Raw genomic sequence first — 23,087 nt, 5'->3', positions numbered from 1 at the left:
TGGATTTCCAGTCATATGCCTTGAACACCCGCTGTCAAAATACCATACGTTTTGTTCTTTGCTAGTTTTTTAGGTGTAGGCAACATTCTGATCTTTTCTTACCTAGATTTTCTTGCTTTGTACTGACCAATCTCTGTTGATTTGTCTGTAATACAGATCATTTTGTCTTTTGAAGTAGTATGCTTTTATGTGCCCAAGTTTGTGACAGTAATAACATCTGATCCTCCTTCGGTGTTGGAAGTGATGTTGCGACACTTCAGGAATTTCAGAAGAATGACTTTCATTAGATGCTGGATTTAGAGATCTAGGCCTCTCAGTTAGTGCCTTGATCTCTTGTAACAGTTTGGCCTCTCTGCCTTTCGACTCCACTAATTCATTTTGAGTATCTTTAAGGCGTTTTTCATTACCCTCTTCTTCATCTTTTAGAAACTGATTTTCATGTATGAGTTCAAGATTTACTTTGATGATTTGTTCCCATTTAGCATGCAGCTGTGTATATGACTCTAACAGTTCTTGTATATCATTTTCGTTTCCGTTGTCATTCTCATGATGTGTGGTGAATGCTACGAAATTAGTGTTGGTATCTTCTTCACTGTCTGAGGCATCGCTTAGTATTGTCACATATGTTTTGTTCTTCCTTTTAAAGTATGTTGGACATTCTGACTGGATGTGTCCAAACCCTTTGCACTCATAGCACTGTATCCCTTCTGTGTTTGATAGTCTTTTTCTTGGAAACTTCATTAGGATCCTGCTAGTAACTTAAGCAGTTTGGCTCTGATACCAATTGAAATATATATAAGCGCAGCACACAATGATGTTGAAACTGACGTTATAACACAAACGATCTGTAACGCAGTTCGGGCAAACAACCCTAATCTGCGAGGCACTTCTCAATTTGAGAATTTGCCTAAATCCACTAAAAGCTTAATATTTAAAGTACACTGTTTGGAACCTGAGATTACACAATAGAATGATCTTTCCTACCAAACTATTGAAACCTAAACACATGTACTACTTTCTAGGGGAATTTAGTTCCCTATTCTTAAAGGCTCTCATACCTCACTAGATCAATGTTGAATGCTTGATCTTTGTGATAAAGGACAACCCCTATTTATAGTAGCTACTTCTAACAGATTTGTGAATAATAATGCTATTCCTAATCAACCTAGAACTAGAAGATCTTCAATTACAATTCCTCTTAGAACTAGTATTCTTTAGTATCTATTCCTTTTAGGATAGTATTCCTTCATAGAACTGGAATCCTTTTTGCACATAACTTTGACAAGGTCTTTGAGTCAACATGGCCTAATGTAGTCATGTGCCATAATAGCATGTCGTGTGCATAGGTTTATTAATTAATAGAGCTTGGGTTCAAATATGATGTTTAAATGTATGCTTAGTGTGCCATTGTTTATTAAATTATGTGCATGATACTAATTTGTTGTGTGCCCATTATTTGTCCGCACAATTCTCTATATATCACTGTCCTCATGTGAACTTCACCCTATATATATATATATATATATATATATATATATATATATATATATATATATATATATATATATATATATATATATATATATATATAACGGATCAAGTAAAAACGAAGGCTTAGGTGAAAATTTTGGTTTAATCTCATCAATTGATTCAGTTCAAATCAACGTTCAGAAAGAAGCAATTTAAAAAACAATGTGGTGGCACTCTGTAATTTTGTGTAAGTGTGTGTGTGTGTGTGTGTGTATAAAGATCATTTGATCTTGGATGAATAGCTAATTACTAATTATAGTTGAATATTGTGATCGTTTATGATTTGTGTTGAAGATCATGCATTCAATTTAGTCTTTTCAATAAATTATTTCATATTTTTTTAACTTACCATGCTTATTTTTGCCTTTACAGAGTTCCTGTGCACATTGTCCCTTAGCTTCTTCTAGAGTGCATTGTTGTGCCTTCAAGCTTTAAGACCGTAGGTGTTATATATGCATTTTTTTTAAAGAGCTTTTAATCTTGAATGAATCACTAATTACTTATTTCTTAGTTGAATATTGTGATCTTTTATGAGTTGTGTTGAATATCATGTATATAGGTTCCGGATAAGGTGAGGACTTGAAGACTAATCTAGATCATCCATTTGGAGTGATCGAACGGCTATAAAAAACAAAAAAGGACTGTACAACGAACTGGAATGGATGCACAGTCACAATATGAATGCACAACAAACTGGGACCGAATGCACAACAAACTGGGACTGAATGCACAACAAACTGGGAAAGAATGCACAATAATCTTAGAATGAATGCACAACAAACTGAGTATGAATGCACAACAACTGAGTACGAGAAATGAAATCCATTGAGTAAAATTAAATCACAGGCTCACAGCCATTGGCTTATTTAAACGAATGGAACAAATAAGTTCCCTTGTCCTCACCTAAGGATAGATCATCATTTGATCATATATATATATATATATATATATATATATATATATATATATATATATATATATGTATGTATATATGTATGTATAGGTATAGGTATAGGTATATAGGTATATAGACTTATTCACCACGAACATTAACTACTAGTAGAAAACTATTTAATAAATTAATTGTTTAATTTTAGTAGTTAATATTATTTAAAATAATTGATAATGATATAAATATATTTTTCTTTTTTAAAAATATTATATATAATTTTATATAAATTTGTATAATAATTTAAATTTAAAACTATTATTGTAGTTGTTATGGAAATAGTTGGTAGCTTAAAGGAGAAAATTGTGTTCTTAAGATGCAATTAAAATAAAGATACAATGTCTACTACCCCCAGTGTAATGACATCTTGGTTATCATTCCAAATGAGTGGTCATAGGTTTAAATTCCGGTGATGGATGGGAGTTTATATTTTTTGGGATAAAAATATTTGAGAAAGTATAAAACATATAGTAAAAATTACTTATAAGGGAAAAATAATACCTTTGAGGACAAATGTAATACTTTTAAATAATTATGTAAAAGTATTACTTTTTTCATAAAAATTATTATATTTTCCCTTCTAATTAATGTTGTACTTATAAAGGAAAATGTAATACTTTTAATCAAAATATAAAAGTATTATATTTTTTCTCAAAAGTATTACATTTTTCAATAAATAATAAACATTTTATTCCTAAGTTAGTATGTATTAAATTTGCTAATATAAGTATTATAGTCAATCTTAACCCGACCCATGTCCGTATCACACAAGTTTTTGCCTTTTTATATTTATGGAAATGATAATAATAATTTTTATATTTAAATTATTTTAAATTTATATATAACTAAAAATAATTTAAGAATGATTATCAAAAAAAAAATTAAGAATAGTTAAATAATTTTTTTTAGATGGTAGATTCATGTTTTTATATGACATTTTAGTAATTGACAACTGTACTAATAGTAAATAATTAATCCACCAAACATTTTTCTATAAATTTTAATTGATTAGAACAACTAACACAATCTGTTAATTCACTACTACAGAAAAGAGCTACGAAGGCGGTTATTTTTACAAATACACGGCGATTTTTGAAGTGCCGTATAAGTGACTGTAGTTGTATATAAATATTTTTTACGGCAGTTTTTAGAACCGCCGTGTATACTACATATATACGGCGGTTAAAAACCGCCGTCTAATGTTAAGATATATGCTATATAATCTTTAATTTACTTGTATAGTCGGCGATTATATAAAAACTGCCGTCTATTAAGTGATGTAAGTATACATTAGAAGGTAGTTATTTAAAAATCGCCGTCTATTAAGTTACGTAGTAAGTATATATTAGAAAGCGGTTATTTAAAAACCGCAGTCTATTAAGTGACGTAGTATGTAATAGAAGACGGTTATTTAAAATCGCTGTCTATTAAGTGATGTAGTATATAATAGAAGGCGGTTATTTACAAAACCGCCTTAGTATAACAATATATATTAGAAGGCGGTTATTTAAAAACCGCCTTCTATTAATTGACGTAGTATATCATTTCTGTAGTAGTGATTGTCCGAACACTCCTATTTTCAATATTTTAATCTGGAAAGTGTGGTTAAGTGGAATAGACTCATCCATCCTTAACCAAAGGTAAATGGTTCGATTTTTGGCTTTGGGAATGGAGCAGTCTTAAATCTCCAGGCTAGTTGTCCCATCCAAAAGAGGTGCCTACAATTCACACTACAAGAAAAATGCACATAGACAACACTAGAAAGACAACAGTTTTTAAGAAAAGTGTTGTCTTTTGTATAAAAGACAACAGTTTGGTCCAAAACCGTTGTCTTTGATGCAACACTTTTGTCAAAGACAACGGTTTTTACTTAACCGTTGTTATAAGTGTGTTGTCTTTGTGCATTTTGTGAAAAGACAACACCACAACGACAACGGTTTTTAAAAACCGTTGTCTATGTGCGTTTTTTTTAAAATAAGACAACGGTTTTTTTAACTGTTGTCGTTGGTGTGTTGTCTTTAAGCGGACTGGAATACACAACACTAGAAAGACAACGGTTTTAAACAACCGTTGTCTTTGTGCGGTCTTTTTTAAAAAATAGACAACGGTTTTATTTAACCGTTGTCGTTGGTGTGTTGTCGTTAAGCGCACTCGAATACACAACACTAAAATGACAACGGTTTTGTATAACCGTTGTCTTTGCATGTTCTTTATTTGTTTAAGACAACGGTTTTATTTAACCGTTGTCTTTGATATGTTGTCTTTAAGTGTATTTGAATAAACAACACTATAAAGACAACGGTTTTAAAAAACCGTTGTCGTTGCGCATCATTATATAACATGTATATAAAATAAAAACAAAGAAGTTAACTAGAAGAATTGAACCTATGACCTTGTGCTTTACAAATACAAGGTTTTACCAACTACACAACACAAACTTTTATATCTTAGGGTGCAACATGTGGTATATAACTGGGTTTCTTCTGTGTTGTTTGTGAAAACCAAGACAACTATTTTAGATGATAATAGTTGAAGAATTCCCCCCAGGAAGAATAGAACCTGAGACCTCTAACATAATAAACTAAGCTAAACCCACCAAGCCACCACAACACTTACGTATTCAAGCGCAACATATAGTATATTACCAAAATAGCTCTATTTTCGTTCATATTTAATTAAATATAAAATTATTCACCAAAATTTCAAAGTAAATTCATTAAAGTTTTATTTTCAATTATATTACAATAAAGGCCAATCTATGAATTCAAAATAATAATAATAATTATCAAGTATAAAAAACAATATGGGGTGGTGTATGTTCATAATGGTGCGGTATATATGATGTGTAGGGGTTTAGGGTGGTATATATGATAGGGGACGGGGTTGGTAATCGACTATTCCGGCTAGCGCATGACTAACAAGGTTAGCTATATGTTGGTAATTGACCCTTACGGCTAGCGCATGACTAACAAGCTAAGGTTAGCTATGTGTTGGTAATCGACCCTTCCGGCTAGCGCAAGACTAACAAGGTCGAAACTGTACGTAATCGACCCCTCCGACATGCCTGGAACACGTTGAGAATAGATATGAAAGAGTATAGTTGATCGATGCCGTACAGTTTGCTATATCCCATTTCTTTTGCCGCGATCTTAATTAATTAGCTCTATATATGTTCATAATTACCAAACTATATATTCATAATTTTTGAATTGAAATGCATATTCATAATTATTGAATAACTCTGATCTATATTCACAATTACAGAACTTTGTGTTTATAATTTGCGATGTTCATATATTCCCAAGTGTTTATAACTATACATTTTAGAAATTGTGAATCAAGAATACAGATTATGAATATGCAGTATAGAAATTATGAATTTATTGTATAAAAATTATTAATCTATACAACTGTATTTAAATTAGAAATATACTGTATAGAAATTATGAATCTACATTATAGAAATTTATGAATTTCGTGTTCTGTACCTATATACCCAGTTTTATTTTAATTGACCGGATGTAGCGACTCGAGTAATTAAACTAATATTTTGTTACGAAATTTCCCTCTAATTAAGCTAAGGCAAATTAAAATTTTCCCCTAAGTCAAAATTTCCCTCTAAGACAAAATTGGGAATTTTTTGTCTTCCCTCTAAGACACAATTACGCAAAGGTCTCCGCTATTCTCCGACCGCCAGTCTCCGCTAACAACTCGTCCGTGTCGGTGGGGTTTTTGCCAGTCGCCGACCGTAGAAAGTGAGCGAGTTACAAAAGTCAAGAAGAAAGAAAAACCTTTATCCACATCGGCTTGCTCGTAAAGGATATGCCCGGCTAGCTAGTGAAATTGTAAGTAATTATTATTTCACTTTCACTATTATTAACTTCAACACATTTTCACCCTAAGTTTGACATTTATAAATCTTCTTGCCTGTAGTCGACGGAGTTGTGTGATGATGACGAAGTTAATAGAGCTATACTGTGTTTACAATTGGTGCCATGTAATATAGGGTAAGAATGGTTACAATTTACTTTCAATTGCATATATTGTGTTGATGTAATATATAATTATGTGTTTGTGTGTGCATAGCTTCCATTGGATTCTGACAGTTATCAACATCACTAAGGACTTAGTTTATGTGTGGGACCCTCTTAATCATCGCATTCGCGATGATGATTGGAAGCGTGTTGTAGAAATGTAAGTTTTTATTTTTTATTTTTTTTTATTTTCATTCTTTCGATTTATTATTACATAATCTGAATAATCAAATATATATATATATATATATATATATATATATATATATATATATATATATATATATACATATGAAGGGCTATTAAAATGGTTCATGCATCCACTACGAATGCAAAGAAAGGACGCAGTAAAACTACTTGGGAAATTGTCAAGGTAATTTCATTTTTTTAACTATATAAGTGTTTGTATATAGCTAAATTGTAATGCAAATATTATTTAACATTTGTAGGCTCCTCGTCAACCGGATAGTAACCAATGCGGTTTCTTTGTCATGGCGTACATGAAAACTTTAATTGAGAATATGCCAGACTTCGATGATAAAAATTCTGTTCAAGCACTGGTATTACATTCCATTTCTACTCTCTCTTCCTTGTTTCTCGCTGTTATTTAATTGCAGAATGGTTCTAGGTTTTAATGCTTTGTTAGCTTGGGTTTAAGCCTCTCTCTTTTTCACTTGATTTGGACAGTTATTGATGATAAATTTGATTTTTATTTTTTATTTTTTAGAATAAGTTTGTTGCTCTGAAATTTGGGTGTAGAATGCGTGTGAAAGCTCGAAATTTTGGGCATTTTAGTGCTTGATGTATTGCTTTTTCAAGTGTCTTTCTTTACTTGTTGGCTACACTTGTTATGATTCTCTTTAGGAAACTCATTATCTTGTTATGAACACCTTGAGTATGAATGTGGTGAGAGTAAGAGGGCAGTTTCATTTCATTGCAAATTATTTATATCTATACTAATTTATTTTCTTACTTTTTACATGTAGTTTCAACAAGTTGATTATGACAAAGAGGTTATTGATCTGGTGCGATCTGAATGGGCTGATATTCTATCAAGTCATATAGAGTAGGTATCATTTGGTCATTCGAACGTTGTGATCATCTAGACTTGAATTGGTTCGGGGAATTGTTTTTTGTGTAGTAGTATTATGACTTGAATGATAATTAGAATTGGTCATGGAAGTCTTTTTACTTGTTATTTTGAACCTTATTAGCTTGTGCACAATTATGTAACTACACTTTGCAATTTATGGTGAATGGATAAATTGTTTTTTTATACGATTATAATTTAAGCAGGTGATAAACGGTTAAAAACCGTTGTCTATTTTACAATAGACAACAGTTAGAAACCGTTGACTTTTCTACAAAAGACAACAGTTTATGGGTGTTTCAACAACACCCAATAGACAACGGTTTATAACTATTGTCTTTTAAAGAAAAGACAACAGTTAAAAACCGTTGTCTATGTACGTGACTTTTAACAACACTGGTTTCAACAACGCTTAATAGACAACGGTTAAAAAACCGTTGTCGTTGGTAGAAAAGACAACGGTTAATAACCGTTGTCTATTGCGTGACTTTTAACAACACCGGTTTCAACAACACTAAATAGACAACGGTTAAAAAACCATTGTTGTTGGTAGAAAAGACAACGGTTAATAACCGTTGTCTATTGTGTGACTTTTAACAACACCGGTTTCAACAACACTTAATAGACAACGGTTAAAAAACCGTTGTCGTTGGTAGAAAAGACAACGGTTAATAACCGTTGTCTATTGCGTGACTTTTAACAACACCGGTTTCAACAACACTAAATAGACAACGGTTAAAAAACCGTTGTTGTTGGTAGAAAAGACAACGGTTAATAACCGTTGTCTATTGCGTGACTTTTAACAACACCGGTTTCAACAACACTAAATAGACAACAGTTAAAAAACCGTTGTCGTTGGTAGAAAAGACAACGGTTAATAACCGTTGTCTATTGCGTGACTTTTAACAACACCGGTTTCAACAACACTAAATAGACAACGGTTAAAAAACCGTTGTCGTTGGTAGAAAAGACAACGGTTAATAACCGTTGTCTATTGCGTGACTTTTAACAACACCGGTTTCAACAACACTTAATAGACAACGGTTAAAAAACCGTTGTCGTTGGTAGAAAAGACAACGGTTAAAAAACCGTTGTCTATGAGCAGGACCTACAACAACACCGGCTTCAACAACAGAAAGTATACCCCTACGACAACGGTCAATAACCGTTGTCTATGTGCATTTTTCTTGTAGTGTCAGCGGGGAATTCATTGTGCTAACGGCCCGTTGTTCCCCCAAAAGAGGTGGTTTGACGGTTGAAACCCTGAAAATATCCAAAAAAAAATAAAAATGATAACCTTAATTGTTTAACTTAACCAGACTGAAATCATAAATCAATTAAAAATTAAAGTATTCATCATTTACCAAATACCTCAATTCAAAATCATTAATTCATATTTGTGGTGGCAATCCTTTCTTCTTTCACTTCTTCTCTCTGACATAGTGACATGGCATCATAAAAGTGTATTGCTTACGCTAGTCTGTGAATATTCTTCTTATTTAATGATATGCATAACTTATCAACTCCATCTACATAACTTATAGAATATTAGAATTTGACCAAACATATTAACGTGAATCACTCATATATGTTATCTGTATGCATGTGTGTACAGATGAAGTGATGATAATCGTTTGCCAGATGGCTAAAGCTCAGCACTTGGAGGATATTTTAGTCAAGGAATATTGGGAAAATTAAATTAAACTTTAACGATTGAAGGAAATCCATGTAATGCTAGATGATCATGATATATAGATGACTTGCAAATTTGAAATACACTGAAATTTGTAAAGCTAGATAGCTACCTTCATGGCTTCATGCATGCATGTTTAAATTCTAAAGTGAAAAAAAAAAATTAACATAATCGAGAGACTATTTCGATAATATATTCAATATATATCTAGTTTTTAGAGGGATGCATGCAAGCATTTTTTTTTTAATAGTAATGCCATATGGATCCTCCGAGTACAGTGATTTTGGTATATTTAGTTCTAAATTTTTAAATTAACAATATGTGATCTTTCTTTCAAATTGTTACCATTTGTGGTCCAAGTTAATCGCTCATGATCCTTCAACTTTCAAAATTTCACCAGCCATGGTCCTCTTAGAAGGATTATGGGTGGTTAAAATTTGATAATTGAAGGACTTGGATGATTAACTTGGACAATAGATGGAAGAATTTAAAAGTCAAAAGACCACGGGTGGTCGATTTAAAAGTTAAGATAAACTACACGCGAAAAAAACTATTATACTCGGAAGACCCTAGATGGTATTAACTCTACTTTTTCTCATACAACATTACATTTGCATCCTGTTAATCGGGAGTAACTTGATCTCATATTATTACATACATACGCACATATTATATACGAATTTCTAATCTCATACTTAAGCGACTTATACTTTTCTTACTAGAATCATCATATTTTAGTTGCCTAGACTTGCTATACTTAAGTGACTCGTACCCTTTAATTTTATTTAAGTTAACACATTTTGATTGCATGTATGTTTTTTTAATGTATTATAGTATATTTTATGCATGCATACTTACCCCATAAGGAAAGGTTTAGCTGATGGATATTTAATTATTTTGTATCATATATATTGCGTGCATGCCTGCATGGTAGTCACCATTATACATAACCCAAATTAATTCATGGCCAAACACGTACGATATTAATATATTATTATATTCCTCAGAATCAAACGCTCATATTCATGAAACAAAAAACATGTATTATTCAAATTTAGCCACGTAGAACATCGTTTGGAGCTTTGTACGTACCCAAAGAAACATCGTTAGGAGCTAGAGTTAATCAAAGATAATTTATTGAGTTAATAACCAAAATGGTCCCTCGAATATGGACAAATTATATCGTGCACCGCGATGCATAATTGATTATGCACCGCGCATCAAAACGACATCGTTTTATTTAATGAAAAGAAACAAAATCCGTTTCGTGCCGTTCTGCACCGTTCCGCAAAAAATAATTCTGTTCTTCAGTTTCATTTTGTATACACTGCAGTTTTAGTTCAACACAACTACAGTTTCATTTTGATATAACTACAGTTTCATTCAATATTTATACACTCAAATATGTGAAAATGTTATTTTATTTTATTTTATATATACTATAGTTTCATTAAAACACAACTACATGATCATTTCGATATAATTATAGCTTCATTATACAATATACACTCAAATATGTGAAATGTTATTCAGTTTCATTTTATATATACTTCAGTTTCATTTCACCACAACTAGAATATCATTTTGATATAACTGTAGTTTCATTTGGTAATATAAAAATAATACGTGAGGCAGTATCGGTTTAGATACACTCACTCCGTTAACACTAATAGCGTGTCGTTTCTTTACTTAAAGAAACGGCGCCGTTTTGATGCGCGGTGCATAATCGATTATGCACCGCGGTCCACGATATAACGACTGTCGACTATGTTGTAATTACCAATTTGGTCCTCGACTATCATTCTTACTCAATTAAGTCCTCAACTATGCAATATTTACCTAATTTAGTCCTCTGTTAATTTATTCGTTAGTTGGATGTCAATAATGAGGGCAAAACTATCATTTCCCCACTTTCTTCCATCTCCTTCCTCACGCCATATTAAACTGTATACACCATAATTTCTACGCACCAGTACTGTTGACAAAAACAGGGAATGACAAAAGAGTGATACACAAACATATATCGATCTGATCTGTAGGCGATCCCTTCTACTGGACAAGCTGCTTACGACCTTTTTGACCAACTGACAGATCTCTTCTTCGATCCTGGCACGACTTCAAACGAAGATCTTTATCGGACTTCCTTCATGTGCTGATAGAACAACCAACTTTACAACTTCCGAGGGAAACTCTCACGACGAAGCACTACCGAACCCTTCCAACAAAAACCAAGGTCGGAGCTGACCCTTAAACTAGCTAAAACCGAAGCTAAGGCCTTAATACTTAACACCAAAGCTAGCACGCAAGGAAGAGCACAAAGGCAAAAAGGGCGCAACAAAAAGGTACAAGCACTTACTTCATCGGTTTCAACTTGTGTTTGATTCCTGACTGCGGATCTTGCATCGCCGAGGTCTCGACTTCGCACACGGGTCTTGGCTACTTCTTCCACTTTGTCCACCGTTGATTCCGCTTCGAAACTTACTTCCTGACTGGGGTCTCACACTAACAACTGGTTTCGGGCTTGCTGAAGTCTTCTTCTTAGACATGCACTCAAAGGACCAGTGACACTTCTTTCCACAAGCAAAGCACTCTACCGGCTTCCCATGACAGTCCACGCCGGGGAAGCCACTTCCACACTTTTTGTAACCGGAGTGCCTTCCCTTAGCCTTGTTGTTCCGGATTGGCTGGGGAGTATAACCACTCTTAGAGCCGTCTCTTTGTAGACTTCTGGTTGATTCAGCACTGGTAACCGTCAAACTCCTAACCACAGGTGCGACACTTCCTTCAAGCAAGCTCTTACGGTTCTCCCAGATTCCTTTCTGAACTTGCTGCACCCGGTAGAGGTCGGCTGCACAAAGGTAGGCCTCATTTAGGGGTGTGCAAACTATGGATAATTTTCGGTTAACCGACCGAACTGACAAAGTTCGGTTAACCGTTTTCGAACTGAACTTTTTCTGTTCGGTTAATGGTTAAAGGAATTTTAAAACTTCGGTTAACGGTTAATTCGGTTCGAAAGGTCGGTTAACCGAATTAACCAAACGGTTAACCGAAGTTTTTAATATATATATAAATAATATATATATATATATATATATATATATATATATATATATATATATATATATATATATATATATATATATATATATATATATATATATATATATATATATATATATATATATATATATATACTAATTTAAAGTTATGGATGTTTGGAGTTTATAATTAATATTTTGTATATTTTGTTATGAATTTATTATGATATGTATTTTATTTTAATTGAATTTATTATTTTAGGTGTTATTTTTAGAATTTTAAATTTTAGCTTTAAAAAGTTCGGTTAACCGAAAAAATTTCGATTCGGTGAATTCGGTATAGCAAACTTCGGTTCGGTTAACAGTTAAAAGCAAAAAAATCTTCGGTTAATTCTGTTCGGTTAACCGAACGGTTAACCGATTGAACACCCTTAGCCTCATTGAGAGTCTGGGGCTTCGACACAGTCAAGGCTTTCCTAGCCTCGAAGTTGAGTCCGGCCACAAACTTCTCAACTTTACTCTCCTCGGTAAGTACCAATGTAACACCCCGTGTTACGGCCTTCAATCCCGGATTAATTATTTAATTAATCCTGTTAATAATAATTAAATATGATTTAATTCGGTTAGGTTTCCCTTTAATTAATTAATAAGGCCCACCATGAACCGTGGGCCCTTGCCTAAATTAGAGCCTTAAGCCTATTAGGAATAAAGAAAGTAAACCTTTTACTATTCAGATTCTGATTAGGAATCCTAGACCTAGTTATCTATTAGGAATAAAGGAAGTAGGTCTTTTACTATTCAGATTATGATTAGGATTCTCTTTAATTAATTAATATGGTCCACTATGGACCATGAAACCCAATCCTTAGTCCCAAAAGGAATAGAATTAGCAAGCCTATAATATTAGTTCCTAATTAGGACTCCTAAATATATAAATAGGGGACTTAAGAGGCACCTAGAACCCCCACCACAATAAACGACTCACCATCCCAAAAGAGCTCCAAGAATTCCCTTAGAAGAAATCAAGAAAGCAAGAAAGCTTAAAGAAAGATCCTTCATAGCCAAGGAATTAATTAAGGCTAAGAGGTAACCCATGTCTCAACAAAACCTATTTTCATAGCTATGATTTCCCCCTTAGGGTTTCCCCATATTATTGTGTATTAATGACTTGTGATAATTATTGTTGATGATTGATGTGATGATCCCATGGGGGATCTTGATAATCTTGATATTGAGAGATTCTTGATAATTATGATATTCTTGATGATTATATGGAGTTCCTGATGATTATGTGTTGTTCTTGATAATTGGGTGATGATCTTGATGATTATGTGTTATTCTTACCGAATCTTGCAATTAGAAGACGAACCGTATTCTTGTTGATATAAAAGTGATTAGAACCCTAGGTTGTATCGTATGATCTTATTCTTGGATTATCGGGTGGGGAAATCGCATGTTTGGGTGTTGATTATATTTAGAAAAGCATGATAGGTTATGTGCCGTTCGTTTCTCGTATTTGATCCGTTAATTGTCTACGTGTTGTCGTAATTGCGTTGTAAAGTGTCTAAGCATGGTTTCGGGTTCCACAACGGTTCCCGGGGCGTATTGTGTGATAAGAGTCAGTGGGGGGGGGTAGGTGGGGGGGTAGGGGACCCGCCACCTACCCACGGCCGAGAAACATCGCCCGGCAGCGGGTAGCCGGCGGGCGGGCAGCTGCCCGCCGGCGACCCACTGCCCGGAACAGTACACTCCGGCGGGTGGCCCCCCACCCACCGGCTACCCGCTGGAAATTCATCCCACTCGGGAGTTCGGCTTCCCCGTTTGATGTTCCCCCGTCCCCCGTGGTGTCCCAACGGACTCCGTTTATCGTGCATATGTCTAGTTTGATGTTTCGGGTACCGTTCGTAGGTTTATGAGTCTATTATATTGCATGCTAGTTGAATTGGTATCCCATTGACCTAGGTGGAAGGAGTATGAACCCCTTAGGACTATTCTTAGTATGTGAAGGATCACGCATAGGTTTTGTTATATGCTTTCTCCCCCTTCCCAAGGTGTAATGTGGGTTGCATGTGCCTGCTATGTGTTATATGTGCGTGTTGCCCCAATTCGGTTGCGATCGGATTGGGTATCCTGAGCTGCGGTTCAGAAGCGGGCTGCAGTCAGATGGGAATTCCTGGCTGTAGTTCGATGACACTATCCTGAGCTGCGGTTCAGAAGCTGGCTGCAGTCAGATGGGTATTTCTGGCTGTAGTCAGATGACATAATCCTGAGCTGCGGTTCAGAAGCTGGCTGTAGTCAGATGGGTATTCCTGGCTGCAGTCAGATGACATTCTCTTGGGCTGCGGTCTACTGTTTGGTTGCGATCAAACGTTTCTATACGAGCTGCGGTTCGTCCTCTTTCCTGGCTGCGGTCAGATGACATTCTCTTGGGCTGCGGTCCACTGTTTGGTTGCGATCAAACACTATGATGAGCTGCGATTCATCGGTCGGTTGCGATCGACCCCTCCGTGTTGCGATACGGGGCATGGTGCCGTGGGGCCGTGTCAGAGCTATATGCGCTGACCCGCATGTATGGGCATGCGAGTGGTCCTGTGGCGCCAACAATGTGTGTTATATGTGTGATATGGACGAGTTGTGGTTATGAGTGTCTTGGGGGATGTGACTATGGGATTCATATTGGGGATTGTTCATGTTGGGTTGTGATTATTGTTTATGCTTTGCCTTATCTGCCTTACCTGTTGTGAACTGCATATGCTCGTTATAACTGTTGCTTGTGTCTGGCCTTATCTGTCGAGTCATTCCCGGTTTTAAAGCTAGAGTTCGTAGGATATATCTTCATGCTCGAAATGATTTTCGTATATCTATATATATCTCTATATGTATTGTATTTCAACGCGTTGGAGTGGGTTACCAGCATCTCTCGCTGAACAGATATATTTGGCTTTCAGGCACAGAAGAATAAGTCACTGGAGCGCGCTAGAACTTGGGACGTAGAAGTAGATAGTTTCCTTTTTCGGCCTGCGTGCCATGCTCATGCCTTTACATTATTGAGGATATTAGTTAGTTAGCCTGTGCACCTGAGTTCTCTAGCTCAGGTGTGGCATAGCACCCCATACTCTTGTATTATGTTTTGGGATTTAATGGGATTTCACCTTTATTTTATAAGTTTTAAATGTCTTGAAAATCTGGGGTGTTACAACCAAAACTGAGGCAAAACGGGCTAACTCCAAAAACTTCTTGTGGTACTCCATCACCGACAAGGGTACTTGCTTAAGGTGGAGAAAGTCCTCGTACTTTGCCGCCTTGACATGAGTGGGATAGAATCGCTCACGTAGCTTATCCTTTAAGCTTTCCCAACTGAACTCCAGATCTTGTCTACAAGCTGGCCTTTCAAGCATCCACCACAAGTCCGCTTCTTGCCTAAGGTAGAACGTAGCCAATTCTACTTGGCGATCCTCCGAGAAAACCACTGCTTCGAAGATCTTGTCAAACATCCGGATCCACTCTTCCAAACCCAGGATATAAGATTACTCCCCAAGAAAACAGCGAAACCACTCGTTGATTTTCGATCTTCAAGACAACCAGCCCAATCAGAATCAGAGAAGGCATGAATGTCTCTTGATGAGCACCGTCGTATGCGTAAACCATGATCAACTGTTCCCTTAACATACCTGAGTATCCGTTTGAGCTGTTCCCAGTGTGACATGGTGGGAGCATGCATGTGCTGGCATAACTGATTAACTGCAAAGGATAGGTCAGGTCGTGTGGCAGTGAGATATTGCAGTGCTCCAGCTAGACTCCTGTACTGTGTGGGATCATCATATAGATCTGCATTGAAGGGGACAGTTTTCGAGACAGATATGGGTGTAGAAAGGGGTTTGCATTCAGACATTCTAGCCCGTTTTAAAATATCATTCATATACCGTTGTTGAGATAAAATAATCCCATTGTCACTCTTGACTGTTTCAATACCCAAAAAGAAATTTGGTTCACCAAGATCTCTGATTTTGAATGTAGCAGACAGTTTGGGCAAGAGCTGAGACATAATACCCTGATCACTTCCCATTACAAGAATGTCATCCACGTACACTAATAGATAAATCAAAGCAGAGTCTTTAGAGTAATAGAACAGAGAGACATCTGTCTTGGATGCTTGAAAGCCAACTGATAATAAGAACGTATGTAACCGATTAAACCAAGCTCTGAGAGCTTATTTTAACCCATACAGAGATCTTTTTAACAAACAAACATGATTCGGGAAGTTAGCATCAATATAACCAGGGGGTTGCTCATATAAATTGTTTCAGCCAGATTACCATTCAGAAAAGCATTATGAACATCTAGCTGTTTGATAGACCACCCAGATGATAAAGCTAGAGATAGAAGGAGTCTTACAGTCATAGGCTTTACCACTGGACTAAATGTGTCGAAGAAGTCTTGGCCTGGAACCTGATTAAAACATTTCGCAACTAGCCTGGCTTTATGTCTTTCAATGGTACCATCAGCCTTTCTCTTCGTATGAAACACCCATTTACAGCCAATAATATTCATACCTACAGTGGGTGGAACTAGAGACCATGTGTGGTTATGCAGGAGAGCATTGAATTCTTGGTCCATGGCTTCACGACACTTAGGATATTTGACATCTTGAGAGTGACATTGGGTTCCGTGGGAGGCACCTGAGCTGCTAGAGCAAAAAGAGGAGCATCTGTGTTGCTGCGAGTGGCCATAGAGTGAGTACGGACATTTGGCCTGGTGGACCGCCCACGTGGACGGCCTCGCTGGCGAGCAACGGGCTCCATGGGATCACCCGACGAGGCAGGCTGTCCGGGATCCAAGGCTGGTTCGGATGAAGCTGGTAGCGGCAGTTCTGGCAGCTCATCATTGGACATGGCAGGAATAGGTGTGCTGTGACTGAGAACAGATTCCGCCCATGGTCCAGAAAACGGAGTAGATAGATCTTGCAAAGAAGTTTTAGTAGCAAAGGGGAAAACTTCTTCATCAAATCTGACATGCCTGCATGTGTAAATCTAATTAGTATGTAAGTCCATGCATCTATACCCCCTAAAGGACTCAGGATAACCTAGGAAGACACATGGAGAAGACCTGTATGACATCTTATGACGATTATATGGTCGAAGATGAGGGTAGCATAAACACCCAAAGACACGAAGAAAAAGATAGGAAGGAGGGGATTTATGTAACAGGAGATGAGGACTGGAGTTATTTAATACAGAAGATGGCATTCTGTTAATTAAATAGATAGCAGTCTGAAAGGCAAAATCCCAAAATTTCAAAGGAACAAAGGCATGAGCTAGAAGAGTCAGACCAGTTTCAACAATGTGACGATGTTTTCGTTCAACACGACCATTCTGTTCATGTATATAGGCACAGGATTGTCTATGTTGAATTCCTAATTGAACAAACGAGGAATGCAATTTTTTATATTCAGCACCTAAATCAGACTGAATGGATTTTATTTTGCAATTGAAGGACCTTTCAACAAGAGTACGAAATTTATCAAAGATGACATAAAGGTCAGACTTTAATTTCATAGGAAACAACCATGTATAACGGGAATAGTCATCCACAAAGATTACAAAGTAACGAAAGTCAGAAGTAGATAAAATAAGTGCAAGGCCCCAAATGTCTGTGTAAATAAGATCTAGCACATGAGAACTAGAGGAAGCAACACGAGGGGGGGGGGGGGGGGGGGGGGGGAAAACGGGCAGATTTACCCAATTGACATGCATTGCATAAAGAATTATTACAACGAATAATATCACGAGATCCACTAATTAAACAGGATTGAAGTATATGGCTAAGAACACGGCTATGGGGATGACCCAGACGATTGTGCCAAGTGGAAGCCGAGGCACGAGCGGAAAGAAATGCTGAAGGGGACGAACTTGGAACAGGCAAAGTGTATAGCCCACCCGAACTACTACCACGTAGGAGGATTTCCTTGGTGGTGATATCTTTCACAAGAAAAAGGAAAGATGAAACTCAGAGAACGCATTATTATCCGTAGCAAAATGTTGAACAGATAATAAAGAGGTGGACAAACCAGGAACATGCAATATATCAGACATCGTAAAAGACCTAGAAGGGGTATTAAAAGTAGCATGACCAACATGACTAATAGATAGACCCATACCATCACCGACACGTAAAGTGACATTACCAGAGTACTTGTCCGAGGTAGAAAAGACAACTTTGTTTGGAGTTGCATGATTTGTGGCTCCAGTGTCCGGAACCCAAGTATGAGAATTTGACGAGGTTTTAGTTCCCAAACCATCGTGAAACACCATATTAGCCTGAGAACCAGGAGCCCCTGAATAACGCCGAAAACAATTGGCTCCCGTGTGACCGAAACGTTTACAAATTTGACAGGGATCATCATAGCGCCAAAAACAATTGGCTCCCGTGTGACGAAAACGTTTACAAATTTGATATGGATCATCATAGCGCCAAAAACAATTGACTCCCGTGTGACCAAAACCTTTACAAATTTGACACAGATCATCATAGTCATGTCTGCCACTACCCATTCTATTGGATTTTTTTTTGTTTTTTTATGATGATCACGATCCGCAATTGGCTTCAGAAGGGCGAAGACGACTCCACTATTCCAACAATTGAATTTAATGTCGAAACAATGTTGGGATCAAAGTTGATGAATGTCCTCCTTTGGTTTTCCACGTAAATTTGATGAAGTTCTTCCTTTGGAAATTTCAATTCAATTGATAAAGTGTGAATGATTGTAATGATGAACACAACCACGCCACAAGGGTAATTGTAATGATTGTAAACTCTAGCTAACTGATACAAGATGAGAACTGATTGTATTGTATTAACTGAACTTAATTACAATGAGATCAGATGATGTGAATATATACAATCGAGAGTCACAATGTGACAGGGATAAGAATAGAGAGTCATAGTGTGACAGGGATAAGAAGTTCTAAACAGACTCAGATACATAGAGTCCTAATAAGAACGAAAGGAAGAAGAACAAGAGAAGGAGAAGAGAGTAATGAGGGCAAGATGAATGAAGAAAAGCCCTTCGAACCCGCAAAATCAACAAGAGTTGAAGATCAATTCCACAATCAAAATTAGTGAGAGAAGAAAAAGTATTGAAGATCAGTTGCCAAATGTGGAAAGGTTATCAAAGTCAATAAATCCTGTATCTACATAAGCTGCAAGGAGAAAAATTCAACATATTAGATAAAGTTATTGGAGCAGCCAAAAGTGGAGATCAAAGTGTTAACTCAACAGATCAAGATACAACTTCCAAGAATTCAAAATCAAATTATCTCGCTCCAACAGATACATTTGATTATCTATAAAAGGCATGATTGCATGAATACTTGAACATCAAGGACACGACGAAATATAACAGAGAAGAGAGAGGTGAATGCACAACAATAAAGTATAATATCAAGTGTGCATATTCTAAGCTCCAAAAAAAAAAAATCACACTAATTCTTTTGAAATTCCAGCACTCAACAACAACATCACCTTTCAAGGAATTGGTGACAGAAACTTGGCAAGCTCCAATCAAGCAGTCAAGAATAGGAAGACGAGGCGGCTGGGTTTGCACTAGTATATATACAAGTCCCTTTTAAAGCTTTCTCTCTGCACGCACTGGGCCGGGGGGGGGGGGGGGGTGCAAATCAAATCCCAAAATGAGACTCGTGTATTGGTAACCCATCCAAAAAAAAAAAAAAAACTAATTGAACTGCAAAGTGCCTAAGAACCTTTCGAAAACATGCCACTCGTCCGAAAAGCTAACTTCTTGGATGAACGATTCGTGAAGTGGAATCCACTTTTCGGTATGTAACCACTTGGTCACCAAATGAGATTTACTTTCCGAGTAAGTGACCTTGTGGAAATTTACTTTCTGGCCAAGTGACCTTTCGGGGTTCACCTTACAGTTTGGATGTGCCTTCGTGTGCGTGACCACTTTTTGGTTTTCACATTTCGGTGAAATGTGTTAATTATGATCCTTTTAGGATTTAATTCCAATTAATTCTAATTTATTTTCTGAGAGTTAAATATGTTATTTCCAGTTTAATAGCTAGTTATGGAGGTTACAATCTAATTTTTAATCAGATGGTTAATTTCAATTTAAGCTGCAACCCAAGTAGTCCAACATGCATTCTAGGTATTAAACATAGAATGTTACCTAATAGGGAATATACCCCGATACGCTGAACCCTATGCATTAAGGACTTGATCGGGTCCGACTACCCATTTGGTGATGACCTTTTCCCAACCTTACTCGACCTTAATGGAGTACTTTACCGGCACGACCTGATGCTTAAAAACATTTCAATGGCTTACTAAGCTTATGCCCTTTGCTTGTAGTGCTCGATCCCGATTTCAGTACTCGGCTAGGGACCTCAGGCTCACATACTTAGCTCTCTAGGTAGATATCAACAATCGTGCGTAGATCAAGCCTGACAGTCATTGGTATATTAGATCTTCCTCAACACGTAGACGTCCTTCTCCAGCTTACGAAGCCACCGAGTGCATGAGGAACACGTGTCGCACATGCCAGCCTCTCAACATGTGTCCCCTCAAATCTTTTATAAATACCCCGCTAGATGCTTTAAAAGGGGACTTTGGCTCTCTCTCTCTCTCTCTCTCTCTCTCTCTCTCTCTCTCTCTCTCTCTCTCTCTCTCTCTTTCTCCCTCTCTCTCTCTCTTTAAAGCCTTCATAAGCCCCTGAACCTCTAACCTTCGATCAAAGTAACCTGAACCACCATTTTTCCGTTACAATACTCAAGAAGATACGAATACGTATACCCAGTGGAATTTAACAAATCATTTTGGCGCCGTCTTTGCGAACCGGCACTATTAACTACGAGCTATGCCTGGGTCCCCTACCATGCATCCTTAAACTAGTCATGAGGAGGAAATTTTTGACCGTGCAGTGTTCGACTTCCACTCTCAAGTGTTACCCCGACAAGCTTCGGCTCAAACGTTGCAATTCAGATAAGCTTCTCCAAATGCTGTCAGCTTCGACACAATCAATGCAGGTGAAATGTGCACCTTTGCCCCGAGCTTAGTCGCAAATTCTTTTGTGCTGGGCTTGGTTCCCGAAAAGGGACATCGTTTCTCTCAGGTGGGGGTATCCACCTCCAAATCCCTTCGTGATGTGCCCTTTCCCATCTCAGTCCATGTTCCAATCGCCCGTGTGCATACTGCATAGTCGTCCCGACATTTCCAACCATGCCGCTCGTGTTGACACCAACGGGCATCACATCCCAACAAAACTTAAGTAGGTTACTAGAGAAAGTCACCCAACCAGTCCAAGTCCAACCAAGGTCGAGCACGGGAAGTCTTCATAGTAATGATCCCCGAGTTCCCTTGCGAGATTGGCTAGTACCACGTCTCCAACCGTTGAATCATAACGAAAGATCTGTCGAGAGCCACCAAGAGTTTGTGGAATATAGAGATAGATTAGTCTGGCGAGGTGGTCGGAATCCTCGTGCTGACGGCTTGTAACACCCTCGAATTTTACCAACAATTTAAAACTTAAATTCAAAGATTAACAGACTAAACATCAAACATCAGAAATGCGGAAGCAAATATAATTCGGGAAAGGTGTTATGCCACACCCATAAAACTACGGGTGCACAGGCTAAGTCTACAAAATCCATCATAACAAACGAAGCGTTTGTCTAAGGCACACATGCCACAACTGTCAAAGGCTCACATGCCCAAATCTAAACAGAGGGAAACAAAGCTACGCTAACTAGAGTCCACATCTAGCGCGCTCTCCGATCTAATCAAAACCTGTTAAGACAATGGATAACACCCGGTTAGCGAATAAAGCCGGTAACCCACCAATACTCGTTAAGTATCAATATAAGTACATAGATATGATCAAAACCATTTGGAACTAGGGAATACAGTATATAGATTTGGAAAACCAAGAGGTGAGATGACAATCAAACATAACGCGCTCCCAACAAGGATCAAGACCAACAACTTCAATCATTGCAATAGAGACCACAAACAACAAACGGCAACCATAACTCTACATGCAACCTACCATGCACAAGGTAGAGTTCATCATAGACATGCTCATAAGCAAGGAAATACATCAATCACATAATGACAAGTTTACGTTCCAACCTTATACCTTAGTACCACCCTTATGGCTACCCCGGCCTTATCACAGTTCCAACCTGTACCTCCGAGTGCCACCCTGTACTTTTGAGTCCAACATTTTCCCGGTCTGGGACCGTCGCCCCCCACCAATCTACACCACCAATAAGAATACCACCGATCTTAAGTACATGAGGGTACTGTTCAATTCATACTAACATACCACCGATCTCATGAGCAAAGCTCGAGTAACAAAACCACTAATCTCATTCATTTTCACACACAGTCATCATCATCAAGAAGACTAAGGCTCATCAATAGCCCCAATCAAGTATCAACAAAGGGTACAACGATTTGTACAAGATAACATCATAAGAATCAACCAAGAGATTTCAATATAGGCATGAAGCAATACTCAACAACAAAGGACTACAATCCAACATCAAAATGATTGGCAACACGAGTTGCCAATCCTCAACAAGAAGGAACAAACCATACATACTAGCATAACAACATCAAACTAGCATGTTCATCAAAACGGGTAAACCAAAATGGTTCCAACGAACCTTCAATACTCATATTAGCCAAATGAATCGCAACGTTGGACCCTTAGCACGATTTAAGACACCAAATC

At 37.1% G+C, this 23,087-nt stretch overlaps 2 long non-coding RNA genes across 3 annotated transcripts; both read left to right on the top strand.

Annotated features, from left to right (window-relative positions):
- The first annotated feature begins 3,606 nt into the window (after window positions 1–3,606).
- LOC109174959 lies at window positions 3,607–22,039 on the top strand. The gene is made up of 3 exons (XR_002053222.1): window positions 3,607–3,680; window positions 5,463–5,466; window positions 22,029–22,039. It is a non-coding gene; the product is annotated as an uncharacterized LOC109174959 (long non-coding RNA).
- On the top strand, window positions 6,562–7,524 carry LOC109174884. 2 transcript variants are annotated; one of them, XR_002053205.1, is made up of 3 exons: window positions 6,562–6,673; window positions 6,963–7,073; window positions 7,500–7,524. It is a non-coding gene; the product is annotated as an uncharacterized LOC109174884 (long non-coding RNA). The 2 variants fall into 2 exon arrangements; XR_002053204.1 differs by lacking the exon at window positions 6,562–6,673 and adding an exon at window positions 6,873–6,886.
- Window positions 22,040–23,087: the final 1,048 nt, after the last annotated feature.

The sequence above is a fragment of the Ipomoea nil genome, unplaced genomic scaffold, assembly GCF_001879475.1.
Source record: "Ipomoea nil cultivar Tokyo-kokei standard unplaced genomic scaffold, Asagao_1.1 scaffold0019, whole genome shotgun sequence".
NCBI lineage: Eukaryota > Viridiplantae > Streptophyta > Magnoliopsida > Solanales > Convolvulaceae > Ipomoea > Ipomoea nil.
Note: the sequence above shows the minus strand (reverse complement) of the source record. Positions and strands in the feature narration are given on the sequence as shown.